The sequence below is a fragment of the Bufo bufo genome, chromosome 4 (assembly GCF_905171765.1).
Source record: "Bufo bufo chromosome 4, aBufBuf1.1, whole genome shotgun sequence".
Lineage (NCBI taxonomy): Eukaryota > Metazoa > Chordata > Amphibia > Anura > Bufonidae > Bufo > Bufo bufo.
The window spans coordinates 166078845-166090470 of record NC_053392.1 but is presented as its reverse complement, the minus strand read 5'-3'; positions in this window follow the sequence as shown (position 1 = coordinate 166090470).

The following is an 11626-nucleotide window of genomic DNA, read 5'->3' as shown; positions in this document are numbered from 1 at the left end:
TCAGGCCTTACCATCCTTAGAACGGCATTAGGCCCGACCAAATATCGCTGTAGATTCTGGCGGCTACTGGGACCTGAGGTAGTAGGTTCAGTAGGACGTGTAGCTGTGGCACCACGACCATGACCGCGTCCCTTATTAGATGTTTGCCTCATAGTTAGCGTTCACAAAGCAAAGTAAAAAAGTGGTTAAGTATGTTAAAAATAATTAACCGCCAATATAAACCCTGATGTAGGGTATTGCACTCTATTTTTTTTTTAACTCTATATGACAGCGGTATTTGTGGCCAAAATGTGACACTCACTTATGCACGTCTTATCCCAGTTCAGTTCTGAAGTCATTTTGAGGAGCTCACTTAATAGAAACCACCTATAAATGATCTCATTTTGTTTTCAATAAGTTTTTATTGAGTTTTTCAAAGGTTTTATAAAATAAACAACAATACACAAAGCATAAATATAAACAGTACTTGTGTATAGTGGCAGATTGCGTTTGATCACAGATTATGCAGAATGTCAATGACAATGACACTGATAGATGCTTAGGTGTTATCAATAAAGCGGAGGTTTAAAGGATAGACATTCATATGGCATTGCAGTACATTTTTCTATTAGGTGTAGCATACAGCTTCTCAGTTCAGCTGATTCTATTGGTGGCTAGGTCCAGTAACCACCACACAGCCCAATCTCTAACGAATTGCTTCATATTATGATCCTTCAAGGCTAACATTTGCTCGAAGGAGGCTGTTGGTGTTCACTGAGCGGAGGATATCATTAAATGTTGGGATTTCAAAACTCTTCCAGTTTCTAGTTATAGCAGTTTTGGTGGATAGGAACATGTATGCTGCAATTGCATGTGGAGACAATGGGATGTTTACAAGATTAATAAATAGTAGGGATAGTGATGGGTCAGCTGGGATCACTGTCCCGGCCACCACAGAGATAAACCCAAAGATCTGAGACCAAAGAGTATCTAAATGAGGGCAAGACCACAGAATACTTAATAGTGTTCCTTTCCCACCACATTGTCTCCAGCAGATGTGTGAGGTCCCTGGGTAAATACTGCTAAGACGCATGGGTGTATAATACCATCTCAGCACTGTTTTCATATATGCTTCTTAATGAGAGGCACATCTCAAGTGGGTAACTGCAAATTGCAGTGTCTTGATACATTGGGTGTTGGGTATCTCCCTGCTGAGCTCCTTGTCCCACATTAGGTATGGTGTTGTTTTAGTGAAGGACTCCTTTGCATTTAACATGGAGTATAGAGGCCTAATACCAGTTAGTAGACTTGGTGTCGAGGACCATAATTCAAAGAGGGCTTTACAAGCTTTAACTAATGGTGGTTTGTCTGACTGTATGAGGTGGCGAATATGGAGATACTGGTAGAAATCTTTATGTGGAATCTGATAGGTGTCATGTAGAGCTGAAAAGGGATGTAAAGTGTTGTTGGAGAAAAGATCAGACATGGTTTGTATGCCTTTGTTACACCACGCCTCCAATGAAGTGTTAGGAAGGAGGTACTCCAAGGTTTGAATAGGAGCATAAGGTAAGAGAGAAAGGCGAGTGGATGAACTGTTTGAGTGGAATTTCTTCCAAGAATTGACTGTTGCAGAGATTGTGTTGGGTAGAATTCTAGTTGAAAAGGAGTCATTTAAGGAGGCTATTAGGATTGCTCTCAGGCTTTGTGAGGGAAGGAGAGACAGCTCTATGTGTACCCAGTGCATCGAGACATCTCCTTTCCACCACTCCTTGAGCTGGCCAACACATGCAGCTAAATAGTAGTCTGCAATGTTGGGCAGGCCGAGGCCTCCATATCTTTTGCTTCTTTGGAGAATGCTCCTGGCTACACGAGGTCTCCCTTTGTGCCAGATAAAGATGTTCAGCAGGTGGTTTATTGAAAAAGGAGCCTGGCAAGAGGATCAGCAATGTCCTGAAAAGATATAGCAATTTAGGTAATATGTGTTGTTGGAAGGCTGTAATGCGTCCCGCTCAAGATAATTCTGCTTTCTCAATTTTTTGCATATCTGCATCCCAGGTTGTTATCATAGGGAGAAAGTTGGTTTTGTACAGAGAATTAAACGAGGCCATAACTTGGATCCCTAAGTATGTAATTAGTGCGGATTGCCAATCCAGTCAAAATGTTTTTTTTAGACAGTGTAGAGTATCCTCAGGGAGGTGAAAAGGTAAATCCTATGATTTTCCCTCATTCGCTTTATAATAGGAAAGCAATCCATAGTCAGGGATTAATGACATGACGGTAGCCAGAGATGTAGTGAGGTTGGATAGGCTAAGTATAATATCATCCGTGTATAGTGATACGCAATGCTATCTGCCGCCTATATCAATGCCTGTTAGTCCAGTGGATTGTATAATTGCCTGAGACAACGGCTCCAGTGATAATATAAAAATGAGTGGGGACAATGGGCAACCCTGTCTCGTGCCATTGGTGATATAAAAGGTATCTGCTAATATCCCATTCCCTAGCACCCTGGCCAAAGGATTAGTGTATAAGGCCATTATTGCAGTCATTAATGGTTCTGTAAATCCGAACTTACAGAGCACCGAGAAGGCGAACGACCAATTAACTCAGTCGAACGCCTTCTCGGCGTCCAATGTAACAAAGATTGCAGGGAGGGCGTGTTGGTTAATGTAGTCAACAAGGTTTATGACTCCTTTGCATTGTCGGTAATTTGTCTTCCTCGAACAAATCCCACCTGATCAGGTGTCACCAACTGGGGGATAACGGGGGCCAATCTGTTAGCCAGAATCTTGGCATATACCTTAAGATCAGTGTTTAATAATGAGATGGGACGGAAGTTTTGGGGGACATCAGGCGCCTTCTCAGGTTTGGGCAGGGTTACAATGGTAACAGTCAACATTTCTGCTGGAAAGTCGCCTTCAGTCATGGCATGAGAAAGGGTTGCATGAAGATGAGGGAGCAGTGTAGGGAGAAATGTCTTATAGTAGGAGTTAGGAAGTCCATCTGGACCTGGGCTCTTATTGGCAGGGAGGGATATGATGGCTTTTTCATTCTGTTCTTGGGTCAGTGGCATGGTAATGGAGTTTATGGTTGATTGGTTTAAAAGGGGGAGATTCAGTTTGTCCAGAAAGACATCTATTGTATCCTGTGAGACAGTTGTAGTGGCAGGATCATCTCTGAGATTGTATAAGGCAGAATAAAATGACATGAATCGATTTGCCAGAGCCTTGGGTTCATATATTTTATGCGTCTTAGTTACATCATATAGAAAGGGAATACATGAGCGTATGTCCCTAGGACTACCTTACACCTATTAATCCTACACCTCCTATATCCTAAAACTTAACCTTTATTCGGTAATAATCTTAATATACATCTATGGAATATATTAAAATTGCCAGTACTTCTCAGCCAATTATATGTTGTATCTGTACTTCCTAATGGTAATCACCTATCTAGGAATCGACATTGTTGCCTTACTAGCTGCACGCTGCCAGTCTGAGTATAGGTACAATGTATCGAGTGTCCCCTATTGATATTTGCTGAAAGACTGTACTGTATTAAAACATGAGATCCACGCAGCGTTCAGCGGGCATCCTGTCACAACGCCGGGGGGGGTCCCGTGACCCCCCGTGTCGGCGATCGCTGCAAACCGCAGGTCAATTGAGACCTGCGGTTTGCGGCTTTTACCTTATGCGGCGGCGGTGATCGGAGGTGCCATCGGGTCCCCATGCAGCTGTAGGGGGGACCTGATGGCATGGAAGGCAGCACGATGCCTTCCTTAGGCATCTGTGCTGCCTTCCGGTGACGAACCTGTGAGATCCAGCCCCCTGGATCTCACAGGCTGGAAACTGTATGAGTAATACATACAGTATTACTCATACAGCCAATGCATTCCAATACAGAAGTATTGGAATGCATTGTAAAAGGGATTAGACCCCCAAAAGTTGAAGTCCCAAAGTGGGACAAAAAATAAAGTAAAAAAAAGTTGAAAAAATAAAGTTTCCCCCCCCAAATTTTTTAACGTTTTAAGTAAAAATAAACAAAAACGTCATTTTCCCCAAATAAAGTAAAAATAAATTGGTAAAAAATAGGGGGAAAAAAAAGTAGACATATTAGGTATCGCAGCATCCGTCTCGACCGGCTCTATAAACATATCACATGACCTAACCCCTTAGATGAACAATGTAAAAAAATAAAGAATAAAAACTGTCACCTTGCATCACAAAAAGTACAACAGCAAGCGATCAAAAAGGTGTTTTCCCACCAAAATAGTACCAATCTAACCGTCACCTCATCCCGCAAAAAACGAGCCCCTACCTGAGACAATCGCCCAAAAAAAAAAATAAATATGGCTCAGAATATGGAGACACTAAAACATCATTTTTTTTGTTTGAAAAAAGCTGTTATTGTGTAAAACTTACATAAATAAAAAAAAAAGTATACATATTTGGTATCACCGCGTCCATATCGACCGGCTCTATAAAAATATCACATGACCTAACCCCTCAGATAAACACCGTAAAAAATGAAAAATAAAAAATAAAAACTGTGCTAAATAAATCATTTTTTGTCACCTTACATCACAAAAAGTGTAATAGCAAGCGATCAAAAAGTCATATGCACCCCAAAATAGTGCCAATAAAACCGTCATCTCATCCTGCAAAAATCATACCCTACCCAAGGTTATCGCCTAATAACTGAAAAAAATATGGCTCTCAGACTATGGAAACACTAAAACATGATTTTTTTTGCTTCAAAAATGAAATCATTGTGTAAAACTTACATAAATAAAAAAAAGTATACATATTAGGTATCGCAGCGTCCATAATAACTTGCTCTATAAAAACATAACATGACCTAACCCCTCAGGTGAATACCGTAAAAAAATAAAAACGGTGTAAAAAAAGCTATTTTTCTGTCACCTTACATCACGAAAAGTGTAATGGCAAGCGATCAAAAAGTCACACACACACCAAAATAGTGCCAATAAAACCGTCATCTCATCCCGCAAAAATCATACCCTACCCAAGGTAATCGCCCAAAAACTGAAAAAATTATGGCTCTCAGACTATGGAAACACTAAAACATGATTTTTTTTGGTTTAAAAAAAGAAATCATTGTGTAAAACTTACATAAATAAAAAAAAAGTATACATATTAGGTATCGCCGCATCCGTGACAACCTGGTCTATAAAAATATCACATGATCTAACCTGTCGGATGAATGTTGTAAATAACAAAATAGCTATTTCTTGTTACCTTGCCTCACAAAAAGTATAATATAGAGCAACCAAAAATCATATGTACCCTAAACTAGTACCAACAAAACTTCCACCCTATCCTTTAGTTTCTAAAATGGGGTCACTTTTATGGAGTTTCTACTCTAGGGGTGTATCAGGGGGGCTTCAAATGGGACATGGTGTCAAAAAAAAACAGTCCAGCAAAATATGCCTTCCAAAAACCGCATGGCATTCCTTTCCTTCTGCGCCCTGCCGTGTGCCCGTACAGCAGTTTACGACCACATATGGGGTGTTTCTGTAAACTACAGAATCAGGGCCATAAATATTGAGTTTTGTTTGGCTGTTAACCTTTGCTTTGTTATTGGGAAAAATGGATAAAAATGGAAAATTTGCCAAAAAATTGAAATTTTGAAATTTCATCTCCATTTGCCAATAAAACTTGTGGAACACCTAAAGAGTTAACGATGTTTGTAAAATCTGTTTTGAATACCTTGAGGGGTGTAGTTTCTTAGATGGGGTCACTTTTATGGAGTTTCTATTCTAGGGGTGTATCAGGGGTGCTTCAAATGGGACATTGTGTCAAAAAAACCAGTCCAGCAAAACCTGCCTTCCAAAAACCGTATGGCATTCCTTTCCTTCTGCGCCTTGCTGTGTGCCTGTACAGCGGTTTATGACCATATATGGGGTGTTTCTGTAAACTACAGAATCAGGGCCATAAATATTGAGTTTGATTTGGCTGTTAACTCTTGCTTTGTAACTGGAAAAAAATTATCAAAATGGAAAATCTGCCAAAAAAGTGAAATTTTGAAATTGTATCTCTATTTTCCATTAATTATTGTGGAACACCTAAAGGGTTAACGACGTTTGTAAAATCAGTTTTGAATACCTTGAGGGGTGTAGTTTATAGAATGGGGTCATTTTTGGGTGGTTTCTATTATGTAAGCCTCGCAAGGTGACTTCAGACCTGAACTGGTCCCTAAAAATTGGGTTTTTGAAAATTTCGGAAAAATTTCAAGATTTGCTTCTAAACTTCTAAGCCTTGTAACATCCCCAAAAAATAAAATATCATTCCCAAAATGATCGAAACATGAAGTAGACATATGGGGAATGTAAAGTAATAACTATTTTTGGAGGTATTACTATGTATTATAGAAGTAGAGAAATTGAAACTTGGAAATTTGCAATTTAAAAAAAATTGGGTAAATTTGGTATTTTTTTATAAATAAAAATATTTTTTTTTTACTTCATTTTACCAGTGTCATGAAGTACAATATAAAAAAATAGGGGGTTGAGTCAGCACAACCTGCCTGTAGGTGCAGATCACTATGGCGAAATACATATACAAACGGAAAATGCAAATGTGATCGCACACTACATCCAGCACTCTGCCCTCCATGCTGGATGAGACATTTGTTTATATTTTGGCCAAAGCATAGTAAGCCACTCACCGCGTCAAGGTCGTCTCAATTGAGTGGTCCCTAACGCTTGACAGATTAACTGGTCAGGTGTGCAATGACTCCAAGGAGATCGCCACGCCTCCAATATATACTACAAAGAAAAAATCTGTCCTGGAGGCTGGTTTTAAAGTCAGTATAAAACTGAGTCTGCTTGTATAGAACCTACCATTAGCCATCTGGCTCCAGGAGAAGTATATGGTGGGTTCAGCATGCATGTTGGTACTTGCATCCCTGGATCCGATGAAAGCTGTAATGGCACCGGACGGGGTTACAAGCAAAGTGTACTTGGCTTGCATGCTGACCTGCATTCCCTGGATTTTATGTGGCTGTCATGGCCCATAAACAGGTAGGAACAAGAGTTAGGGACCACTCAATTGAGACGACCTTGACGCGGTGAGTGGCTTACTATGCTTTGGCCAAAATATAAACCAATGTCTCATCCAGCATGGAGGGCAGAGTGCTGGATGTAGTGTGCGATCACATTTGCATTTTCCGTTTGTATATGTATTTCGCCATAGTGATCTGCACCTACAGGCAGGTTGTGCTGACTCAACCCCCTATTTTTTTCTTTGTAGTATATATTGGAGGCGTGGCGATCTCCTTGGAGTCATTGCACACCTGACCAGTTAATCTGTCCTGGAGGCTGGTTTTAAAGTCAGTATAAAACTGAGTCTGCTTATATAGAACCTACCATTAGCCATCTGGCTCCAGGAGAAGTATATGGTGGGTTCAGCATGCATGTTGGTACTTGCATCCCTGGATCCGATGAAAGCTGTAATGGCACCGGACGGGGTTACAAGCAAAGTGTACTTGGCTTGCATGCTGACCTGCATTCCCTGGATTTTATGTGGCTGTCATGGCCCATAAACAGGTAGGAACAAGAGTTAGGGACCACTCAATTGAGACGACCTTGACGCGGTGAGTGGCTTACTATGCTTTGGCCAAAATATAAACCAATGTCTCATCCAGCATGGAGGGCAGAGTGCTGGATGTAGTGTGCGATCACATTTGCATTTTCCGTTTGTATATGTATTTCGCCATAGTGATCTGCACCTACAGGCAGGTTGTGCTGACTCAACCCCCTATTTTTTTCTTTGTAGTATATATTGGAGGCGTGGCGATCTCCTTGGAGTCATTGCACACCTGACCAGTTAATCTGTCCTGGAGGCTGGTTTTAAAGTCAGTATAAAACTGAGTCTGCTTATATAGAACCTACCATTAGCCATCTGGCTCCAGGAGAAGTATATGGTGGGTTCAGCATGCATGTTGGTACTTGCATCCCTGGATCCGATGAAAGCTGTAATGGCACCGGACGGGGTTACAAGCAAAGTGTACTTGGCTTGCATGCTGACCTGCATTCCCTGGATTTTATGTGGCTGTCATGGCCCATAAACAGGTAGGAACAAGAGTTAGGGACCACTCAATTGAGACGACCTTGACGCGGTGAGTGGCTTACTATGCTTTGGCCAAAATATAAACCAATGTCTCATCCAGCATGGAGGGCAGAGTGCTGGATGTAGTGTGCGATCACATTTGCATTTTCCATGAAGTACAATATGTGACGAAAAAACTGTCTCAGAATGGCCTGGATAAGGCAAAGCGTTTTAAAGTTATTAGCACTTAAAGTGACACTGGTCAGATTTGCAAAAAATGGCCAAGTCCTTAAAGGGACACTGACAGGCCCAATAAGCATATTTAGGTATATATATGACAGTACAGGTTCTGAAGCCCCGCCCAGCTCATCAATATTCACTTCGCTGGGCGGCGGCTACAACTCTCCCCGACTCAAGTGCCCGGTGCATGCGCATAAAGCAGAGGCTGCAGCGGCCTCTAAGACGCAGACTGTCTGTACACAGGCGCGATGTGACCCCGGCCGGGCGCATGCGCTGAAGATTAGACGAACGACGTGCCCAGAGGATTGAATTGACCATGCGCAGGATCTTGAGTCGGGGAGAGTTGTAGCCGCCGCCCCCAGCGAAGTGAATATTGATGAGCTGGGCGGGGCTTCAGAATGGCAGTTGGGAGCGGCTGGCTGGGCGCATTTTGAGATGAAACGCCGCCCCTTGGGCAGATTGGAGACGAGACAAGCAGGTTATAAAACTTTAGTTTTCAGTATTTATAAGGTGGACAGGGGGGATACTTAGATGATTTTAATACACTTGATAAGACCTGTACTGTCATATATATACCTAAATATGCTTATTGGGCCTGTCAGTGTCCCTTTAAGGGGTTAAGGGAGCAGTGGAAAGGGACAGAGGACATTAATGAAAGCTGTTATTATAAGGTAATTACCGTATTTTCCGGCGTATGAGACGACTTTCTAACAATAGAAAGTCTTTTCAAAAGCCAGGGGTCGTCTTATACGCCAGGTATACTCAGATCCGATGGTATATTCTAACTCCCAGGCGTTCCCATGGTGACGGGGACGCTTGCCTGGGGGTTAGAATATACAGGGCCCCGCCTCTCACAGGAGTATACATTTATAAACTGTAATCTGTAACTTTAACTTTAAATCAGCGCTCATGTCTTTACTACCTTTCTCTCAGCTCCGGTAACAGGCAGTGCGGACGGCGCTCACTCACTGACGTCACGCGCCTGCTCCTCCCACTAGGCAGCGCAGGCTTGGGACATCAGTGAGTGCACGGCGCCTACACTGCCTGTTACAGGAGCTGAGAGTAAGGTAGTAAAGACATGAGCACTGATTTAAAGTTAAAGTTACAGATTACAGTTTATAAATGTATACTCCTGTGAGTGGCGGGGAGGGGGATCTGTGGATGGCACTGTTATAGGGAGGGGGATCTTTGGATGGCACTGTTATGGGGAGCGGGATCTGTGGATGGCAATGTTATGGGAGGGGGATCTTTGAATGGCACTGTTATGGGGAGGGGGATCTGTGGATGGCACTGTTATAGGGAGGGGGATCTAGATGCTATATAGTGTCATCCACTGATCCCCCTCCCCATAACAGTGCCATCCCCATATCCCCTCCATAACAGTGCCATCCACAGATCCAGTGCGTGTCATTTGTGCTGGGCTCTTACCTGCCATTATGTGTTTATGCTTGCTCTCTGCTCCTTCCTTGTTGCTAGGCCTGTGGGAGACTCCGGTTCTTCTCTGTATTGGAGGAACCAGTTGTCTCTTTCTCCTTACAATACCATCAGGGATCATCAGGCCGAATTAGGGTCCTAGGTTCCGGGTATGAGCCCTCCCACCATCAGGGTTGGCTCATACAGTCAGGAGGTCAGGGATTGTATTTAGGGATGCATAGGAGGTGACCAGCTCCCTTATCTAGGCTTGCAGGCCTAGTGGCATGGTCTATATAGACATTGTGCGGTCGGGGTTTTCTCCCACTCCCCACCGTGACAGTTTCATAGAATTTATAACCCTTGGCTGTGAAAATGAAAAATACATAATTTTTTTTACAAGAAAATTGTGCTTTAGGCCCAAACTTTCTTTTTCACAAAAGATAACAGGAGAATATCCCTCCATAATTTGCTACCCATTTTCTACTGAATACAGTAACACTATAAATTGTGGTCGTAAACTGTTATTTGGGGATACGCTAGGGCTCAGAAGAGAAGGAGTATCATCTGGATTTTCTAACATGGAATTTTCTGTTATGGTTTTTAAGAGTGATAACTTTTTATTTTTTTAGTTGTCTGAGCTGCGTGAGGGCTTATTTTTTGTGGGACAAGATGTAGTTTTTATTGTCACCATTTTGGGGTACAGTTGGCTTTCTGATAGCTTTTTATCCCATTTTTTGGGACTTGAACTCACAAAAAAAGCTGTTTGGTGTCATTTTTCTATATGTTTTGTAGGAAGGCGCAAGGGACCGTAGTTGACGGAAGGTATGTGTCACCGAGGTTCCTGGCCTAAGTGGAGTAAGAGCCAGTTTTCATGTGTCAGCAGAAGTTGCTGTTTGACACCTTGATAGTTAGTATAGCGGTAATAGCTGATCCGGGGCGGCTCTTACTGGGAGTAGTCAAAGTGCTGGGTGGGTGACTAATCCCCAGTGCACGTTCCAGGCCGGGTCTTGACTGGCCTATATGAAAAACCCATTCAGCAGTGTCAGCTGGTGGTAATTACCTCTCTCTCTGACAGAGGAGCTCTGGATTGAGATCTGAGCCGTGTGCTAGGCTGGAGGCCTGAGTTTGGGAGGTCTGCTCTGTCCTGAGCAATGCCGATCAGGTGTGAACTAACACCTAGTATAACAGGTGACTGTTTTGCTGTATGAACTGCCTAGGTGTGAATGAACACCAAAACTGCAAAAGGACTGTCGTACTGTTTTGTTGCCATAAGCGTGAATAAAACACTGAAGTTTTTGAGTTATAAACTGGTCTTTGCCTCTATGCTGCGTCCCCTTGTCCTGTCTACCAGAATGCCCACAATTTTTATTTACACAGTTCACTTGATGGGGTAGATCATGTGATATTTTCGTAGATCCGGTCGTTACAGACACAATGATACCAAATATGTCAATTTTTTCTATTTTGAAGTTTTACACAGTAAGAACATTTTTATAAAAAAATCATGTTTTTGTTTTGCCATTTTCTTAGAGCCATATTTTTTTAAATGTTTCTGGCTATGGTCTTGTGTAAGGTCTTTTTTTTGCAGGATGAGGTGACATTTTTTTATTGATACTATTATATGTTTTTTGGGAAGTGAGGTGACAAAAAAAAAAGCTGTTTTGGTGTAATTTTTTTTTTTTTACGCCATTCACATGATGGGGTAGATCATGTGATATTTTTGTAGAACCAGTTGCTACGGACTCGGCAATACCAAACATGTAAATTTTTTTCTTTTTTTATGTTTTACACAAGAAGAGAGTTTTTATGTTGCAATTTTCTTAGAGCCATATTTTTTAAAATTTGTCTGGCTATAGTCTTGTGTGGGGGCTCATTTTTTTGCGGGATGAGGTGACATTTTTATTGCTACCATTTTGGAGTAC